We start from the raw sequence: 21,805 nt of genomic DNA, 5'->3' as shown, positions 1-21,805 counted from the left end.
GAGGTGAGGACTTTAATGCATCTTTTTCAGTTTACACAATTCAACCCATAACATATTCTTGTCTCCAGCTACATCTATAGCCCCATAGGTCTTGCTTCCAGGTAAACCTAAGTTACAATTCATTTAATGGCTTTTCCTTTGCATGGATAAAATTCTAATTTCTGAATATTCATAGATTTTCATTGATGTTAGACTCATTTAAAATAAATAATGCATCCTAGATTTCTTTCATTTCCCTAACAGTCTGGGCCCTGAATCCCACTCCTGGTACCAGTTTTGTGACAGATTTCTTTGTTACAAACAACTGGGCCTAATTTAGACTTTTTTTTAAAAAAAAGGGATATATTGTTAAGATAACTGGAAACCTGCAGAATACATGGAAAGGTTGGCTAAAAATGCTTGATAGCATGTCAGAGGCAAAAAGATGACCAAGATCTGGCTAAGATTACACCAAAAAAATAATCACAAAGAGTGGACATTAAAACTATGGCCTTTAGTTAATAACAGTATATCAATATTGGATCATCAATTACAAAGAAATACCCCACACTACTGTAAAATGTTAATAATAGGAGGAATTGTATGTAGGGTTTTAAAGACTATACTTTCCCCTCAATTTTTTTCTAAACCTAAAACTGCTTTAAAAAACTAAGTCTATTAAAAATATATGTATTGATATAAAGAACAAGAGCATATTGAGATAATAAAATAGCATGGGGGTTCATACAGGGTACACTTTGGTGATTGCTCTGGCTGAAATATTGGCTGAGTTGGAGCCAAGTGAAGAGCAAGTGTTGGAAACCGAGCTGGACTGAGCAGCTTTAACCTGAAGCTAAAGGATCTTTGAGCAGAGGGGTAGACTGCTGCAGCTAGTTTAGAATAGCCTAAGGATTTCTGAAACATGCAGAAACTTGATATCTTAAGATAATAGTCTGGTAGTAAGAGAACCTGGGCCAGAGTATGGCAATACTGAATAAGAAGCAATTGCTATCAAGAAGTCTCCTGTGGAAATGTGTAAAGAAAGAAAGAAAGAAAGAAAGAAAGAAAGAAAGAAAGAAAGAAAAATGGTAACTGGATTCATACTTTCTCTCTGTTCATCTCTACTGGCTTCTCCTAAATTTACAGATTTGCTTCCATCCTTTTCATCCACAAACAAGACATTTCCTTAGGGGCGCCTGGGTGGCTCAGTCATTAAGTGTCTGCCTTCAGCTCAGGGCGTGATCCCGGCGTTGTGGGATCGAGCCCCACATCAGGCTCCTCTGCTGGGAGCCTGCTTCTTCCTCTCCCACTCCCCCTGCCTGTGTTCCCTCTCTCGCTGGCTGTCTCTATCTCTGTCAAATAAATAAATAAAATCTTAAAAAAAAAAAGACATTTCCTTACATTTTTATTCTTACCTCAGCAATGTCTTTTTTTTTTTTTAGGGTTTATTTATTTATTTGAGAGAGAGAGCACGAGTGAGTGCACAGTGGGGAGGGAGAGAAAGAATCTTAAGCAGGCTCCATACCCAGTGTGGAGCCCAATGCAGGGCTCGATCTCACGACCCTGACATCACGACCTGAGCCAAAACCAAGAGTTGGATGCTCAACTGAGTGCACCACCCAGGTGCTGCTTACCCAAACAAGATCTTAACACCTCCCTTATGCTACAACGTACTTCTTGAAAGAGTAATTACCTTCATTGTGTTCACATTCTTAGAAACCATTTTCTTCTTAGAAAAATCTTTTTCTTTTTCTTTCCTGCTTCTTCTCCTAACTTGGATTATTATTATTATTTTTTTTCTCCACTTTTTTTTTTTTCCTGGCTATTCTTTCCCAGCTCACTTGCTAGTGTTGGTATTCTCTTGAGTAGTGTGTGCCTTTTCAGTGGAAATATAAGGAGTGTTCTGAACTCAGACCTCTTTTCTTTACAATAGATGCCTTCTCTGTAAACAATCTCATACATATCGAGGTCTTCCATCTCACATTCTCTATCTCAGATGCCCCTTCTCATTCCATTTTCTGCCTCTGAATTCCACAGTCAACTCAAACACAAAATGTTTAAAACCAAACACTTTTATTTTCCCTATAAACTTTCCACTCTCCATCCTCTAACATAGAAATCTTGTAATTTTATTTAATGTTCTTCCTGACAACCCATTCCTCCTTACCCATGCCATTGATCATCAAGTTTAGTAAATTCAGCTCTGCCACTTACCTGAATGATTATAATCACTTTCTAACAGGTTTGCGGCTACCAGTGTCTTTTTCCTGTGATGCCACCCCATTGTGCAGCTGCTAGAATTCTTTATCAGGTGAATATGTGTCTATTCTTATTTTTAAAACTTTTTTATAAGATAAAATTCAAATAATTTGAAATGTTGCAAACCTATTTTACATTCTAGCTTCAACATTACTGTCTAGGCAAGTGCTTCTTAAACTGTGGAAAAGGCCAGTTTTGCCCACCCCCCCTTTTTTAATCCATTGTGGGCCATACTTTTATAAAATTCAATAAAAATTCTTTATTAGAATAATTATCACTTGCTGGGAGCTATAGCAACATCAAATTGCTATAAAAGTATTTAAACATTTCATCACATTTTCTCTAGTGTTGCAAAGTGTTCATAGTCTGCAGTCCAGCGCCAGAAGCATGAATCTAGGTTAGAGTTTTGACTTTCCCCGTAATACTTTTGTGTAACTTTTGTGGTAATCACGCTATTTGAGAAGTGTGATAAAAGTTAAAGAATGCTTGCTGAAATCTCATTGGTGTGCAAAAATGACACACAAGTAAAGGGATTAAACATAACTTTGAGTTCCTATATTTGTAATTTAAGAATTTTGGTGTCATTGATAGTAACAGAAGAGTAAAAACATGGATATTTTTAAAGTATTGGCTCTACAAATACAAGATACACAATTAGATAGAATTATAAATTAATTCAACCACTTTGGAAAAGTATTTGGTAGTATGTATTAAAGGGAAATATACACATCCTCTGTGACCCAGTCATTCTAGTACCACATGCAGGGAAATGACAGAAATGTCGTATACTCCACAGCCATAAAAAAGAACCCACACTATTCATGGTAGTCCCAAACTGGAAACTGTCCACGCGTCCGTTTACCATAAAATGGATTTAAAAAGTTAGTATATTTATACAATGAAATTTTTACTTAGCAAGGAATATAAACAAATTGCAACTATTCTCAACAGCATAATGGACATCTTAAGTATAATGGTAAGTGAAAGGAACCAGTTGCATAAGAGTATATACTTTATGATTCCACTTAAATCAAATAAAAATAAAGGTCATGATCATGTTAGAAGTCAGGGTAATGAGTACTCTTAAAGAGATAGTAGCTAATACAAAGCATAACAGTGGGTTCTTAACTGCTACTGATATACTGTTTCTTTATATGTTTGCCCCATAGATCCTCATGGTCGATTTATTAACAAAATTCACTAACTTATGCAAATATGGTTGTATATTTTATTTTGTATTTATGTTGTACTGTAGTATAAATTTTACTTTAAAATGTTAGTTCTAAACTGAGTTTCTGCTGATGACATATCTAAGAGGAGATTACCTATAGGCAGCTGATAATGAAGGACCAAAGAGTAAGAACTTAGATGCTGAAGTCAAAAGGAAGTAAGTGACTGCTAAAATCATTCATATGGAGGAGCTGCCATTTTGGATGAATATGTGTAGAGCTAGAAACTGGAAGTCAAATTTTCAACTTTAAGGTGTCCATCATTTGCATGTCAGAAAGAAAAAAAATGCCAACAAAAAGTGAGTCAAAGAAAGAGGGTAGAAGAAAAATTGTTGAAGAAAAAGAGTTGAAGAAGCTAATAATTTATTTTGAGACTGTACCAATTATTCCGTGATAACAGAAAAAAACAGAACAGGGCAAAAATTAGTAAATGAATAGTGGATAATCTCACAAGGAATCACTGGTCTTTTTGGCAAACTGTCAATGGTTTGGCCATAATTTAAATCAGACTTGGGATTAGTGATAAAATAGGTAGTGAAGAGTAGAGGCAGTAGTCATTGCACACATTTTGAATAATTTCACTGGTAAATGTGAAGAAAAATGATTATTTTGTAAAGAGCACTTACAAACTTTCCTATAACAAAAAATACAACTCCTCAAAATATCATCTAATCATCTATCTTCAACTTCATTTTTCTGAGAGACAACAATACCAGAAACTTTAAAATGAAGACATCTAAAAAAACTTTGTCACCTATATGATTCTTTTTTAAATTATATATTTTAGATATATCTATGAACTTATGTAGTTCTTAGGGTGGCTAAAGATAATAAATGTTACAGAAAGACACCAAAAATCTGTTTTGATTGCTTATTAAAATTATGAACACATATAAGCATTTTCAAAATAGACAAAAGCTGCAATATGTAATTAACTATGAATTGAGTTATCGATGCTCAGACAGCATAACTGATTCAATGAAACATGGCTCCATGCACTTCACATTTGTGAGTTTATTACACTTATTACAAACTAATTAGCATTGCAGTGTAATAGTACAACCTAAGGGGCTGGCTTGCCTTCAGTAGTTCTGAAAGTAATGGAGGTTGAAAGCTTGTCTATTCTGGTAAATAGTCCTCCTCACTCATGAGGTATCTTAATAAGATATAAGAAATAAGAAATAAGAACAGGATGCAGTGTAAACTTGAACACTTAGAAAAATGTGAGATGAAAATGTTGAAGGGTTTTAGAAACAAAGCTTAGGATGTGTCAAGTCAGGTGTTTATCAATGAAGTGAAGAAACACAAAACTAAGCAATCCCTATCCCTATCCCATGCCACTATGGGAGGTGATGGCCTTTCTCCTGGAATCAGTTGCTATCTACAGTCTTCCAATTACAGAGGTAGTGTTGTACAGTAGTTGATTGGAACCCTATTGCCTTTCTTTCAAATCCCATTTGCACTACTTCCTTGTGTGGCTTAGCCAATTTTTAAAAGTCTCTTTCTGCTGCAGTTTCCCCAATAATAAAAAGAGATGTAGTAATAGTCCCTTTATCATAGGTAAGTGGTGAGGATTGATGATGTAAAAGCATTTGAAACAGAGTCTGGCATTTGGACAGTCACATATAGAAGAATGACGCTGGACCACTTTCTTACACCATACACAAAAATAAACTCAAAATGGACAAAAGACCTAAATGTGAGACAGGAAGCCATCAAAATCTGAGAGAAAAATGCAGACAGCAACCTCTTCGACCTTGGCTGCAGGAACTTCTTGCTTGACATGTCTCTAAAGGCAAGAGAAACAAAAGCAAAAATGAACTGTTGGGACTTCATCAAGATAAAAAGCTTTTACACAGCAAAGGAAACAGTCAACAAAACTAAAAGGCTACCTATGGAATGGGAGAAGATATTTGCAAATGACTTATCAGATAAAAGGCTAGTATTCAAAATCTATAAAGAACTTATCAAACTCAATATCCAAAAAACAAAAGTCCAGTCAAGAAATGGGCAGAAGACGTGAATAGACATTTCTCCAAAGAAGACGTACCAATGACTAACAGACACATGAAAACATGCTCAACATCACTCTGTACCAGGGAAATACAAATCAAAACCACATTGAGATACCACTTCACACTGGCCAGAATGGCTAAAATTAACAAGTCTGAAAAAAACAGATGTTGGCGAGGATGCAGAGAAAGGGGAATCTTTTACACTGTTGGTGGGAATGCAAGCTGGTGCAGCCACTCTGGAAAACTGTATGGAGGATCCTCAAAAAGTTAAAAGTAGAGCCGCCCTATGACCCAGCAATCGCATTACTAGGTATTTATCCAAAGGATACAAACGCTGTGATACAAAGGGGCCCCTGCACCCAATGTTTATAGCAGCAATGTCCACAAAGACAAACTATGGAGATAGCCTAGATGTCCATCAACAGATGAATGGATAAAGAAGATGTGGCATATATGTACAATGCAATATTACTCAGCCATCAAAAAGAATGAAATCTAGCCATTTGCAATGACATGGTTGGAACTAGAGGGTATTATGCTAAGTGAAATAAATCAGAGAAAGACAAATACCATGTAATTTCACTCATGTGGCATTTAAGAAACAAAACAGATGAACATAGGGGAAGGGAAGGAAAAATAAAATAAGATGAAAACAGAGAGGGAGGCAAGCCATAAGAGACTCTTAACTCGAGGAAACAAACTGAGGGTTGCTGGAGGGGAGGTGGATGGGGCATGGAGTAACTGGGTGATGGGCATTAAGGGGAGTGCTTGATGTAATGAGCATTGGGTGTTATATGTAACTGATGAATCAATAAATTCTATCCCTGAAACTAATAACACAGTATAAGTTAACTAAATTGAATTTAAATAAAAACGTTTAAAAAAAGGAAATGCTTTAAAAAATCATCAAAAAAATAGTCTGGCATACAGTAAGTGCTAAATATTAGCTCCTATTTATATTACTTGACCTAGGTCTTTGGATATTTAAGTGAAGGTCTGAGCTTACAGTTAAATGCTAGAAAAAGTATATTGTTCTTAATGATAAAATCTAAGCATTTCTGTGTTGTTTTTGTTACTGAGAGAAAGAGCAAGAAAAGAGAGAAGTAATAGCAAAGACAAGGAGAGAAAGATAGGGTCAAAAAACATGTGAAGAGAGTATAACTCAAGAGGGAGAGTATTTGAGGTATCTTTCATTGGATTATATTTTACAGAAGATTATTCAAGAACTTTTCAGTATAGAATTTTTCAAACATGCAGAGAGAAAATAGTGTGGTGAATCTCGTCCCCCGTACCCTCCCCACCACTGCCAATGTACCTATCTCTACTTCTCATGTCGCTAATTGTTTCATCTAAATGCTTTCTGCTCCTCCCTCCCTCCAACTGGATTATTTTAAACTAAATCCCAGCATCAGATCATTTCATCTCTAAAGATTAGATCTCTTGATATATATAATAACCATAATTTCATTACCACAATGTAACAAAACATAATTCTTTGGCATCATTAAATATTTAGTCACTGTTCAAATTTCTGTTTCTCATATGAGTATGGATATTTTGCATGCAATTTAAAATTGGTTACCTGGTTAAGGTGTAAATCATATTTCCTCTCAGGCTTTAAGGAAAATTAGTTACATACGTAAACTTGCTCTGCATGTGTGTGTGTGTGTTAGGGTGGAGGAGGTTGGTCTCGATAGAAGTGGTATGAAGTGGACAGCGCGATGCACTCAGGGAATGACAACGGTTGGATGTTATACTGAATTAATGCTTCAGAAGATTAATCTGGTTCCAAACCAGAGGTGAATGATTCTTTCATTCAATGATTATATATTGAGCACTTTCTATATATCAAGTATATGTGTGGGCACTAGGAATCCAATTTGGGGAGAGTATAAATCTTAACAAAATCCCTTGGAATAAGATTCAAGCAATGTTGTATCTATCTTAGTGAACAGCATTTCCCTTACTGGCATATGGATTGCAAATGCTCTTGAAAGAAGGAACATTAAACTTGCCGAAAGAGCACCAACACAAGAGATGAGAAAAGACCATCAGAGTAAATTTGTAAATACTTGCAAGAATGTCCTGGTCACGTTCAGAACAGAACAGTATAAAAGATATGACATGTCTACATCCATACAGGACCAAGATTCAAACTTCTCAGGTGAATGCCTTCTGTTCTTAGATACACGCAACTGGCAGAAACAATATTTATATTTTGGATATACTTGGTTGTTCTTTTTGCATGTAGATCTCTAGCAAATGTTTGAATAATGCCATATCAAAGAAACTTTGAATCCTTCTCTTAGAGATAAATTTTATCACCATCTTGTCATTAGACTTTATTTATTTATTTATTTAGATTTTATTTATTTTTTTGAGAGAGAGATTGAGAAAGAGCATAGGGAGAGGGAAGAGAGAGGGACAAGTCGACTCTGCCCACTGAGCAGAGAGCCCGACTCCGGGCTGGATCCCAGGACCCAGGGATCATGACCCGAGCTGAAGGCAGATATTTAACCAACTGAGCCACCCAGGCCCCTCATCATTAGATTTTATTTTTAAAAAATTATCTTTTGCTGTAGAATAGTCAACTACAACTTTTTCACTTGGTATTTCTGGAGCACCAGGGGCCAGCAGGGCCTTGTGGCAGTTACTGTGTCAGATGCAGTGTTGTTTAAATATTGTTCCTGCCTCAGAGAAGCTGACACTTGAAGAGACAAATTTAAATTTATATGATTGAGAATGTCATACACTAAGTATCATTTGATGGCTATAAACTAAGATTTGTAAGAATAGAAGAGTATCTGAAAGAAAATGTGAAAGACTGAAAAAATAATTGAAATCCTAATTGGCAGGAATGGCATAATTTACTTTTGCTGCTGTAACAAATTATTATAAACTGTGTGACTTCAAACAACACAAATTTATTGTTTTATAGTTTTAAAATCCAAAATGGTTCTCAGTGGGCTAAAATCAATTTGTCAGCAAGACTGCACTCCTTTTGGAGGCTCTAGAGTAGGGATTATTCCCGTTGGAGTAATCCCTTCTCCTTAAGTGCAGGTGGAACCTGTGATTTGCTTCTAACTGAAGAAAAAGGGGAAAGAATTCACTTCCAAGATCATTCTTCCTATTGGAAGAATTCAGTTCTTTGCAGTTGTTGGGCTGAGGTCCTCATTTCCCTGCCTGCAATCAGCCAGAGCCTGGTCTTTGCTCCTAGAGGCTGGCCTCATTTTTTCTCTTGGCCTGATCCATCTTCAGACCACCAGTGGCATGTTGAAGTCCTTTCTCGTGTCGTCACCTCACTTCTTGTTTTTAACGGGGCCTGTGTGCTTTAAAGCAGATACATGGATAATCTTCCCATGATGAAGTAAACTTGTGCTGTATAAAATAGCACTCATGGGAGTGATATTCAGTAAATTACCAACACAGGAGATTAGGACAGGGAATCTTGGGAGCCGTTCTTAGAATTCTGGCTCTAAATTCTAAATTTATAATTTAGACTCCATCTGAGCAGACTGGCGAGAGCCTCCTACTGGCCTTGAAGAAGCAAACAGCCATGCTGTGAACTGCCTATGGAGAGGGACATATGGCAGAGAACCACAGACAGCCTCTAGGAGCTGAGGATAGCCTTCAGTCAACAGTCATTAATAAGTTAGGACTCAGTCCTATAACCACAACCTCAAGAATCTAAATTCTGCCAACAACCATACAAGCTTGGAAGAGGACCCTGAGCTTCAGGAAAGTAGATAGCCTGGTTGACATTTTGATTCAGCCTTATAAGATCCTGAACAACTCCTGACCCACAGGAACTCTGGGATGGTACAAGATGATAAATATGTTTTGTTTTGAGCAACTACGTTGTGGTGATTTGTTACCCAGCACTAGAAAACTCATACGTGGGACTCCTTTGTAGATCTTGATTCAGAAAGTCTGGGATCAGAATCCAAAATCTGTAATTTAACAAATCATACAGGGGAATTTGATGCAGATAGTCTCTTAACTAGTTTGAGAAACCCTGACTTACTTCTCACAATTTCCATCTTTCATTAACATGTAGGAGAAGCTCATTACCGTGATTTTGTGCCCGGGAGAACTGCATGTAGCCAGAGTTTTCATTCCTTCATTTCCTTCAGGAGAACATTACTCACTGAAAGGAGCTTAAAATCTGTAATAACCTGAGAAAGACCCCAGAGCTAGAGAATCTACAAAATCCATGGCACTTGAGACATAAAACAGCTTGTTCCTTCCAAAGATTGGGTAATTCAATCATCTTCCAGAAGGCCACCAGCAGGAGAATGATAGAAATGACATATTTGCTGTTCATGGAAGAAAAAAAATGTAATTGGAAGGAAATAAGACAAGATGTTCACAGATAAAGGAGGAAATATCTGCTGGTTTAAAAAATTGTGTGCTAGTTTACTCATCTGCCAACAATAAGTTTCTATTTTCATTTTCACAATTGAAGTTTGGTTAAAATTAAATGCAAAAAGTTTTTGCATTCACCAGGACAGATTTTTTTTTTTAATGCCTAGAGATGGACCTATGAAGAATAAAGGTTAGTCACTTTAGCAGAACAAGGACCTGTTAATCACTTCACAAACCTAATAACTGATTTCCTAAGAAATAGTAGTGAGCACTGGGGCTGCAGTTATAACTCCAGCACATACATTTCGGCATTTAGGAGCAAATTCTTTTTTTTTGATTTTGTGATTAGCAAGCAAACTGCCTCGCCTGTGCTTATTGGACTATATATTTTTGAAGTGGCTTTGGGGCTTTGGTCTGTAAAGTCTTTTACAGGCTATATTAATCACATTTTTTTTTAAACCCAAAGTATACTTTGACATCACTGAGGAATCAATATAGCTAATTCTGCATTGAGGACAATGTCTAGTGCTGTGTTGATGCTAAACTTGTTAAATCATGGTATATTTGGTATGTATTTAACAGGATCAAGCTGTCAAATTTACATGTTCATTTAAACAGGTGCATGAAAAGTTTTCTATTTGTCAGTCATATCACTTGAAATGAGAACCTAATATTGAAGTATTTCTTTAAAAAATGAAGTTTCATTGTTGATTAAAGGTAGAGAAAAGAACTTAAGGCCCTAGGACAGCTTTTGAGGGGTAAAGACAAGGGGTTGAATGAAAAATCACATTTTGCTGAAAATAACTGAGAAGCTTTTATTTAACTAGATTTGAACTATTTGTAAAATGCATTTGAATGGCATGTTAGGTTTTACCGAACAAGATTTGTTAAAAGCTGGCCTGTGACAGGAGACACTGCTCTAGTGGTTGGCATTCTAAAGCCTGTGGGCCTATGCAGTCCACAGCCCAATTTTGCATAGTCAACAAGCTAAGAATGGTTTTCACATTTTTAAAGGATTAAAATAGAATATGCAGCAGAACCTGCCTGTGGCCTACAAAGCCTGAAGTCTAGCCCTTTACAGAAAAATAGTTTGCTGACCTCTGTTCTAGAACTAGGAAGGACAATTTGCTGAGAACCACATGGCTAGTTATAAAATTTATAAAGACCTCTCTTATCAACACTGCTGTCAGGGTTTCTATAATAAAGTACTACAAGCTAGGTGATTTACACAGCAGAAATCTGTTTGCTCACAGTTCTGGAGGCTGGAGGTACAAAATCAAGATGTGGGCAGGGTTGCTTGTTTTGGAGATCTGTGAGGGAAGAGTCTGTTCTCAGCTTTCCTCCTTGGTTTATATGGCTATCTTCTCCCTGTTTCTCTTCACTCTGTCTTCCCTCTGTATGTATCTCTGTGTCCAAATTTCCCATTTCCCACCAATATTCTTGGATTAAGGACCCATACTAACGACCTCATTTTAACTTGATTGCCTCTCTGAAGGTCCTATCTCCGGGTAATGTCACATTCGGAGGTACTGGGGGTTCGGATGTTAATATACAAATTTGGGGAGGGAGGATACAATTCAACCTGTAACAGTAGAGTTCTCTAATATCTTCTACATCACTCAAATAAAATTTTAATTTGAGCAGTGCCAGGGTGGCTCAGTTGGTTAAAGCGTCTGTCTTCAACTCAGGTCATGGTCCCAGAGTCCATGGGACTTGCATCGAGCTCCCTGCTCAGTGGGGAGTCTGCTTCTCCCTCTCCCTCTGCCCCTCCTCCCTGCTCATTCTCTCTCTCTCTCAAATGAATAAATAAAATCTTAAAAAAAATGAATAAAATTTTAATTTGAGAGAGGCCCTATATGATCTGCCCAAGGCCAAACGTCTAATACCCACAGAAATAGGATGCAAATCCAGAATTTATCGCCCCAAGTATGTTTTTCACTTCTTTCAATTGCCCTGAGGAACAAAAACAATAACCATGTCACACATTAGTCATTCATTCAGTTATTCAAGTCTATAAATATGTGTATATTATATGACATGCATGCTTATACAAATAAGTCCTATCCCTCTGTGTCAGGGGATTAGGTATGTGTCGATATTGATAATGCAAAGTGAAAGGCAATGAATGTCATTACAAACTATTGGTAACTCAAAGAAGAGGAGATTTTATTTCCTTCCTAAGTACACTTTTACTTCAGGTGGCTTATGTCTGATGATGTGTGTCACCTCAAGATTCTGTTAAGATAGAAATTTTCTTTCTTCACACTCTGGAACCAGAATTTTGAAAAGCCACTATAAGTTAGGAGCTGTCTTTTTTGGGTATCCTTTCTAGTAACACAATTCTTTCAGTTGGGTTGTTGGAAAGATAATAGAGAAGAAAAAGTTTAAGAATGGAATCTGTAACATGCAATAAGTGTATAGCAAGCATTAATAGGAACTCATGCAGCAAAGTACAGTTAATATGCGCTGTGACATTTGCTTATTAATTTTCTTTCCTGTCCTATACTTCTGGAATCTAGTCACCAGATAGCCCAAGTCAAAGAGACCTGTTTTGTTTAGTTTTGTTTGTTTGCTGCTATTGCTGTTGTTCTTGTCATTCCGATATTCTGGGTCTCGTCATTGGAGTCTGCTTTTTTCTGATCTCCTTAATTTGTGCTCTGGTCTATTGGATGGCCATTTTCTTTTATTAAGGAACTTAATGTGATGATCAGGGAATTCTCAGGATCACTTTAAACAATTTCTAAAGGTTTCCACTAGCTGTATTCTCCACTGAATCTATACAGGCATGCTCCCTTTTCCAAAACATGGTCTTTACAAAACGCTGGGCCTCTGTTCTCTGCCTCTGTTCTCTGCTCTGCCTCTGTTCTCTCTGCTCTGTGATAAGGGCTCGGCCTCCGGCTTAGCTAAACTAAGCTACTTGGTAGAAGGACTTTCAAAGCTCCTTGATTTTGGCAAGAAGAGAACTGCTTCCAAGATGAATCTAAACTGAGAAAGTTTCTTCCACTACACAGATGTCATTGATTTACTTGTATTTCCTGGGATAAAATATTGAATGTCTCTTCCTAGCTACCACCACCTAGAGTTTTATTGTTTAACTACAGCATGCCTATTTTTGAAACATCCGACTGTGATACATGAGTTCATCATTTTTTAAATGCATTACCTAATTAGAGACCAGAGGAAAAAACACATTCAAAGTGACTGTTCCAACCTAGTTTGACCAGCCTTCTGTCTGCACTGTGGTTTAACCAGAAAAATAAATATTATCCTTTTTCCAGTTAGGCTTACAGTGTTACAGGTGTCTAAACAATTCAAGCAAAATACTTACATTGAATTGTATAACCAGCATTTTGTAGCTGTTGGTCCAAACTATCCTAAGAAATGCCAAGAGTCCATGTTACTTAGTGGATACTTTTTAGAGAGTTTCTTTTCTGTCTGAGTAAATACACATTTCTGTATACATGTAAACATTTACTCATCACTCCTCTTCTTTCTCAATAAAAAAATTAAACTGATTTTTTTAAAAATCTGTTATTAGTTTTGTATATAACATTACTTTAGTTGTATTTGTATGTAATTTGTATATGTAATCTGTACATAATTACAGTGATTTACACTAATTATTAAGCCTTATTTTTTTGAAATTAGGGAATCAACAACACACAATAAAAATGTGTGTGTAGTGCTATTTTACTTTTACAACCTAAATCCAGGAGTTCTCATCAGAACTCTAGAATAGTTGAACGCTTCCTACCCTGAAGATCCTGGCTAAAGTTGAATAGAGACAGGAAGTGAGAGGACTGTAAGACTTTTCCATGGTACACTATGTCATTCACACTATATAGCATATCCCCCAGAGCCCTAGGAAACCCATGTCAGGGAGTGGGATTTGAAGAATTCTCCATACCAGGTAGTCATGGTGGAATTCCTCCCAATTCCAGGAGGTGCTGGGAAATCTCAACATGATTCTCACAACAGAGTTTTGCTGGCAACCTGTGGAAACCACTGGAAATCTCAACATGCTCAGTTTTGAGGATAAAGTGGTGAATTCGCAATCTCTGAAAACTTTAAAGTGGAAAGGAGATTTTGAGGCTTGAGGACTATGATATTGTGACTGTCTGTAATTTAGAGGTGGAAGGCAGGGATTGCCTCTCCCCACATGGCCAAATATGTGAATTGCTACAACAGGTAAAATACATCTGTCTGTAAATACTGGTAATGCTTCACATGGAACCTGCAAATCTTAATTTAGTGCCATGGGATGAGGCCCAGAAACTTCCATTTTCAACAAGCATTCTGGTACTTTTTGTTCAGAATCTTTCATTTGAGAAACCAAATAGAGAAGGTAACAATTTTTAATATTATCTCACTATTTACATTAGTGGAAAGAATTATTTTGCTGTTAAATCAAGTAGGAAAAAATAATTTAAAATAATAAATAATAACCCTGTGTTTATCCTCTCTGTCTATCCCAATATATTACATAGGATTTAAAAAAATAGATTTTTCTTTTCGAATTACCTAGTAATGCTATTTTGTTAATTCTATGGAGGTATAATATATGTATAATTATTATCTATGAAAACTGCATCCTATTTTAACTGTACAATTTTATGAGTTTTGACAGATATATACACCCATGAAACCACTACCACGGTCAAGAAATAAAACATTTCTGTTACCCTGGAGAATTTCCTCATGCCCTGTACATTTTATCTCTCCCAGTGCTTTTGTCCCCCACACAACCACTGACCTGCTCCTTTTCACTTTCTCATGTGCTTATTGGCCATTCTTATATTTCTTTTTGTTAAGTGGTCAAATCTTTGTCAATTTTCTATTGATTATCTTCTTATTATTGAGTTTAAAATTTCTTTATATTATTCTAGATCCAGGTTCTTTGTCAGTTATTTAGGGCGGAGAATACTTTCTCCCAGTCTGTGGATTATGTCTTCATTTTCTTAATAGTATCTTTCAGAGAGAAAACACTTTTAATTTTGATAACGTTTAAGTAGTGTCACATCAGGAGCTCGGCATTGGTGTCTGTGGGTAGCGGATGGGACATTCAGGGTCGGCAGTAGCTAGATTGGCCCTGCTAGGAGGGAGTCTGTGCTGGAGGACCCATGTGTAATCTCAGTCTCTACCACTGTCGCCACTTCCGTCAAGCTCTCATCATGCCAGTCTTGGAGTAGCCAGTCAGGAAGGCCAGGTAACATCAATAGGCCTAGTCATTTTGTCTACTTGTTTGTATGTTGCCTCTTCTGTGGAGGGTAATTTTTTAGTGATAGACTAAAATACAGCATGATACAAAAACCTTTACACATTAGGCCCCTTTTCATTTCTCCATCTTGTCTTCAGGGCTCCTAGTCTTGAATCGTTTAGTTTTAGTTAGTTAGTTTGTTTTTCTTTTTACTTCTGATCACTTGGTCATACCATTGGTGACTGCCCAGGAATCTCTGTATATTCTTGCCTTGAGCCACTTCTTTTTTCATATAAAGTAAATGTCTAAGTGCACCATCACTACTCTGCCCATAAAGAATATTTTCCCTCTCCTGCTGTCTTTCTATTATAGACCTGAATTGTAATCCAACTAGTGTCTATTTTTTGGCTTACATGCATATCTAAAATCCAAGTTTTTCTTCTTCCTCCGGCTGGTCTTATGGGACCTCTTATATTTTAAGGTCATAGGCGCAAGCCAGGGAACGGTGCTGGTACAACTGTGGTGAGTGACATGGACATTTGTGCTTTCTGCTCATGAAGCTTACTTATATTTGGTCCTGTTCAGGATCTATCCCAGACATACCTTTTCCTTCTTATTAAGGATTGCTATTGGACCATCCCACTTTATGAATTGATGCATCCAACCGAATACAACTCATACTGAGCAATTTCATATGTATAATCATGTAATGGCCATGGTTAAATGGCTTGTCTTTACCAGAGCCTAGTGATAGGGCACATCATTCTATACATGATTTTATTTCAGAGTGATGTCTCCTACTTGCATTTGCCAAAAACTCCCAAGTTCTTTCCCCACAAATACCATGGGATCCACTGGACCATGGATACATGCATGGTCCGTATGGTAGGGCTGGTTGCAATTAACCTAGACCCCCTGTATACCTCTTTCCTCCTCCAGGTCACACTCAAAGCTAGCAAACATATGTATCATCAGGACTGAAGTCTAGAGAAGTCTAGACTATTTTGCTTCCAGAACCCCCCAAAAGCTTACTAGACACTGCTGATGCAAGATGCAGCATTTTTCTTTTACTTTTGGAGACAATATCCTGATATTCTCTGACCATTATATCCATAAAATCTTCACTGAAGTGGTAGCTCCTGAGTCTTTGTAAGGTTTATCTCTTTTCTACTGTGACACATGTGTCTTATCAAAGCCCCCAGTGTAGTAGCTACCTTTTGTTCATGCTGTTTGGTCAAGATGATTTCATTGATGGAATGTGTCATCAGTGTAATGTTCTGTGGGATGTCTTGGCAGTCCAGATTTCTTTGGACTATATTATGACAAAGTGAGAGGGTTGATGGAGATCTAAGGGAAAACTGTAAATGAAAACTATCGTCTGTTCCATGTGAATATGAACTGTTTCCAGCCCTCTTTCTTAATCAGAATGAAAAAGAATGCATTCACCAAGTCAGTGATTGTAAGCCACATACCTGGAGCTTTATTAATCCACCCTAACAACTGTATCATATCTGACATAGCAATTGATATTGGGGCAACTAATTAATTAAGCCTGCAGTCTTCAGTCATTCATCAAGATCCATACAGATTCTGTAGGGGCAAGTATGGCAGAATTAAATGGAGATAAGATAGAAACTACCAGGTTTGCATCCTAGAGGACCTTAATGGTGGTACCAATCTCCTCCATCTGCCTTGGAATACAGTATTGATTTTAATATCTTGGCCAGTAGTGAGAAATTTCAGATGTTTCCACTTGGCCTTTCCCATAATGAAAGTTTTTACCTTACAGGTCAATAATGTATTGGTAGTTTTCACTTTCACTGCTAAGTATTGCACTTTTAATTATGTACGTGGAGACTGGGGAAATAACCACTGGGTGGGTATACAGACCCAATGGGCCCACTCCTATTTGGACTTTAGTCATAATTCCATTTTATTTTATGGTGTCCATTGGCTCCCATTCCAAAAGGGGGCAGTACTGATGTTTTGGATCTCTAGATATCAATAACCTATTTCCAACAGTACTCAAAATGTTTGGGTTTTCTCCTTTTCACAGTGTAGTCAAACTGAATAAATGGTTTTGGGTTACTTTGGGGAAGGACTGGGGAAATCATCACAACATATTAAATACTTATCACAGTATCATATGTATTAATATATGTATCAACGTGTTGTAGATCTGAAGATAAGCTTTGGTCTGGGAACTTAGCCACAGATCATGACTTTATATTGGGACAACTGTCCTTAGATCCCTTCTCCTTCATTCTTGTCTTTTAAATTTTTGTACTGGATTCTAATCAGCTCTTTTATTAAATATTGTCTAGTTTGCTGCCAGGGATGCAACCATGCTTTATTAACCATCTGTACAGTGGGTATAGCCTGCTCCAGTGCTCCTCTTACCTTACCTTATCTTACCTTAGGACCTCCTGTCTTCCGGTAGTTAAGAACTGATCCCTGACCCATCATCCCCATGGATATTAATGAGGCCAGCTCTATGACTGCCTCTCCTCCATCAACCCTGATTGGTAAAAGGGACCATACTGGACTTATTTTTTATACTGGTCCTGCATTCACTAGAGCATTTACAATGACCTTAATGAATGATCTGCACCACTTTTTGCCTTCTTGGGTGAGATAAATCTGAAACATCTTTCAGGATGGGGAAATGTAGGTTGCCTTTGTCAGGTTTGAAGAATTGGGGGGCATCTGCTGGGCCCCAGGGGAGTTCATCCAGATGTTCTTATGTCATGTCTCAGAATCCCACATTACTCATAATCAGGGCCCTGATCTTAACGAAACAGATCTGCCATGGCTGAGATTCAAACATCCCTCAGCTCTGCAACTCTATCAGGTCTTCACTTTCTTGATTATCTTTCTCAAAATTAACCAATTATTACTTGTCAGTGGTCTTCAGTTTCTCATAATCTCTCTTCAAGCCATTAATCCAAATTAGCAATAACCAGTCAACTTCACTGTCATTGTATGCATGGATTCCCCCATTTTCCAAATGCTTGGATCACTAGACCTAGAGTGACATTCCTCTACTGGGACATTTTCCCAGGTCACTATTAGTGAAAGTTTTAGCTGTTGTCTTGTGCCAGGGACTATCTGTACCTCATCTATCTTCTCTGTCCTCTGTGCAGTGAGTTCTAAATTCAAATTTTATTGCCTGTGGCCTTGGACCACTCTTGGTACCACTAATATTAGTTTGGGTCATCTGAGAAGCAGGTGCTAAGACAGGATTGTACATCTAAGGATTTATTTGGGGAAAATGCCTATAAAGGAAAATGGGATGAAGCCAGAGGAGGTGGTAGGTAAAACTACGAGACCATATGCAGGAATGACCCATGAGGTAGAGAAGAAACGGTTGTAGAGGAATTGTCTCAGAGTGCAATACACTTCTAGGAAAGTTTTGACCAGGCCCATAGGGAGTCCTTAAACCAAAGTCACTTGACAGAGGAGTCCTACTTCTCACAGGAATGGACCTGCTTTAGTATCCCTGCTATACTCCGTAATTTTCTGGGAGCAGCTGTGGGAAGCATGGTCTCAGTACAATTGCAATGGCTTCAGAGTACAGCAGCTGAGGCTGTCTGTCAATTATGTTCCCCATAGCAGGAGATGTGAATGGTCTATTTTCATGGCCACTACACACACTTATGAAAAAACATATCCTGGCTGGCAAAAATAAAATCCCTTTCAATATATGTAGAGGTGTTAAATATATAAAAACAAACCATATTATTTCATTTGAACATTATATTTGGCTGCACATAGCTTAAAATTTTATTATATCAATGATTCTGGAAGGTCATTTGACATTCTAAATACGGCAAAATAGGGTTCGGAATGACATTGTGGCCCATTTACTGGGAAATTTGGCATTGGTTTTGGAAGCTTACAATGGTGTATAGGTGAAAGGCAGAATTAGAGATTTTATACCAATAGGTGAAGGTCAAATGGAGTTCAAGGATGAACTTCTTATGTAAAGAGTTCAGGTTGAGGGGATGAGGGAATGGTAAGACAGGGTTTTATTATCTAATCTCCATTCTAAGGTTTGTAAACATGTCTCAAAATGTAAAATACTATCAGCACTAAAATCCTAATGATCCAAGAAGGGACTGTTTCTTTAGGAAGGCTCTGCTCTCTTGATATCTCTGGCTCTGTGGTTGCTTGCTCTTGTTTTCTCATATCACATTTTCTTCATGTCTATATGCTTCTCTATATCTCAGGAAAAAAAAATCTGCCTCATTCTTTTGCTCCTTTATTTTTTGTCTCTCCTTTAAGGTCATGATAGTTGAACCATAATATAATAGTCACAATGAAGTGAGAAAAGAAGGGATTGGCAAAACGGACTGAAAATGAGCAATCAATCAAACAGGTTATGGGAGAACTGGTAATTAAAAATGAATTCAATCTAATAAATTTTATTACAGAGAGAAATATAAAAAAGAGCTAGTAATCTTTAAGGAAGTCTGGATATGAATCAGATTTTAATTAGTTTCCCTGTATTTTCAGGGAGCTCTTAGTGCTTTCCTGTCAATAAAGTCATCTGGAAGAATCTTTCTGTTCAGATTGTACCAACAGAGGAAAAGCTTACTGTTAACTGGGAATTTGTTTTTCAGTTGGGAGTCTGGTTCCAGTTGTATAACACTGTCTGGAGTAATGAAAAAAATTATATGTTCTCTCATAATTATATTATAAACCAATGAAAAACTAAAATTTGAAATGAAGAAAAAAGGATATTTGAGCATATTCTGAAGTAAGCTGATGATGTCTCAACAATACATGATGTGAAGAACATAGATAATCTACAATCTGAACTTCTAAAATTAATTTGTTGATAGACCTCATCACTGATCTTCAGGTTTTATTAAACCCTGAGATTCTATTGGTGATTTTAATAGTTTGTATGAACTCCTCCCCACTCCATACACACACATAAAAAAAATTCCAAAATCAGATTAGTTCGTAATATTAAATTGGTACTTCCTCCATTTTTTTATCTTCTTCAGTATTGAGCGCAGTGCCTTGGAATGAATTCACCTCGCTAAAACTGTGAAATGTCTACCCCCAGACAATTCACATGCAAAGACTTTTGGAAAACTAGATGCATTTAATGATATCTCATTCAAAGTAGGCAGCTATTTAGCTGTCTGAGAGTGGAAATTATTTGCTGTCAACAACTGGGTATTTTTTGCCCAATGTTTGATATCTCCAGGGGCAAAGTGAAATGAATAACTGAGATCCTTATGGGTTTTTCAGCGATTTAAGTCCTGAGTATAGTCAAATACGAAGCAAGGACCCTCTTCAGCTAAGTATTTCTCCTAAGGGAAGGACAGTGTCTGATCTTTTGCACAAGAATAAGCTACAGATTCTTATCTCCTTAGTGTGCCAGTGGGGACACCAGCTGACTTGCATTTTCTCAATCTGTCACCAGTCCCTCTTGCTGCTACTGTTGTTGCTACAAATAGTCTTTTTGCCTTCACGACTTTGGATTATTTACCCTGTCAGTGTCTGTCAACCCCAAATTCAAAACTACCCTTTGGTGGGTTCTTTTGTTTGAGCTTTTAATTGTTGCCAGGTACTGTTTTAGAGGTAACTTAAGAATTTTTTTTAATATCCTATGTCAAATGCCATGTGGTATTAGCATTTGAATGTTTTTCAAAGTAGTACAGATTGGATTCAAATAAATTGTGGGGAGATCATTCAAAGCAAACTTTGAAAGTACCCTAGATGTTTAAAAATTAATTAAATGTATTTGAGAAACTTCAGATCCTGCTATTGCTTCTCATTTATTGGATATTTTGAAATTTAATATGATATTAATTTCTGCCTAATTAAAATTGAGTGCTAAAATTGTCAGTATAATGATTATGAAGATTTGTTTAAAGCTAAAAAATGGAATCGGGCATACAGGGGTTTCCTGCTTGCAGAAAGCTACTCTCCTGAGAATCGGAATGTAACGGACAATGTGGTTCCTTTTGTTGGTGAAGCAAATTCCTAGTGATGATTGTTTGCAGATCAAAATGATAAGTATAGTAATAAAATCTGTTGAGAGATTGAAATTGTAAAATATACCTGGCTCAAATGCTGAGAAAAGTAGAAAATTGTGAACTTTGGCCATTTTTAAACTGTTAAAGTGAGAAGGAAGCTTTTATATCATCAACCTAAAAAAGAAGGAAGGAAGGAAGGAAGGAAGGAAGGAAGGAAGGAAGGAAGGAAGGAAGGAAGGAAGGAGAGAAAGAAAGATAGAAAGAGAAAGAAAAAAAATAAAGTGACTTCCTTTTATTGAGGTATAATTGACATATAACATTATGTCAATTTCATATGTACAACATAATGACACAATGATTCAATATTGGTATATATTGCAGAATGATCACCACAATAAGTCTAGTTAACATCTGTCATCATCCACAGTTAGGAATTTTTTTTTTTCTTGTGATGAGAACTATTTTAAGATTTACTTTCTTGGCAACTTTCCAACATGCAGTACAGTATCATTAACTATAGTCACCATGCTGTACATTACATCCCCATGACTTAATCATTTTACAGCTGGAAGTTTGTACCTTTTGATCACCTTCACCCATTTCGCATGCCACCCACCCCACCTGCATCTGGCAAGCACTATTCCAAAGATGTGACATTGAAGAAAGAGTGACATTTTAATATTAGATCATCTCTTTGGGCCATCCATTTTGATGTTATGTAGCTTCCCTGTTATTGGTTGTGAACTTCTGAAAGAGGCCAGCAATATC

The 21,805-nt window shown here is 37.0% G+C and overlaps 1 protein-coding gene across 2 annotated transcripts in view; it reads left to right on the top strand.

Moving 5' to 3' along the window:
- The first annotated feature begins 2,118 nt into the window (after window positions 1–2,118).
- The window catches only part of LOC123784132 (uncharacterized), a 351,543-nt gene continuing 331,856 nt past the window's right edge, over window positions 2,119–21,805 (top strand). For both annotated transcript variants that reach the window (XR_006777399.2, XM_087861303.1), the window contains exon 1: window positions 2,119–2,290. The gene's annotated coding sequence lies outside the window, so the exon portion shown is untranslated. The remainder of the gene's footprint in view (window positions 2,291–21,805) is intronic.

The sequence above is a fragment of the Ursus americanus genome, chromosome 4 (assembly GCF_024610735.1).
Source record: "Ursus americanus isolate L20-20 chromosome 4, mUrsAme1.1.p, whole genome shotgun sequence".
NCBI classification, from domain to species: domain Eukaryota; kingdom Metazoa; phylum Chordata; class Mammalia; order Carnivora; family Ursidae; genus Ursus; species Ursus americanus.
Note: the sequence above shows the minus strand (reverse complement) of the source record. Positions and strands in the feature narration are given on the sequence as shown.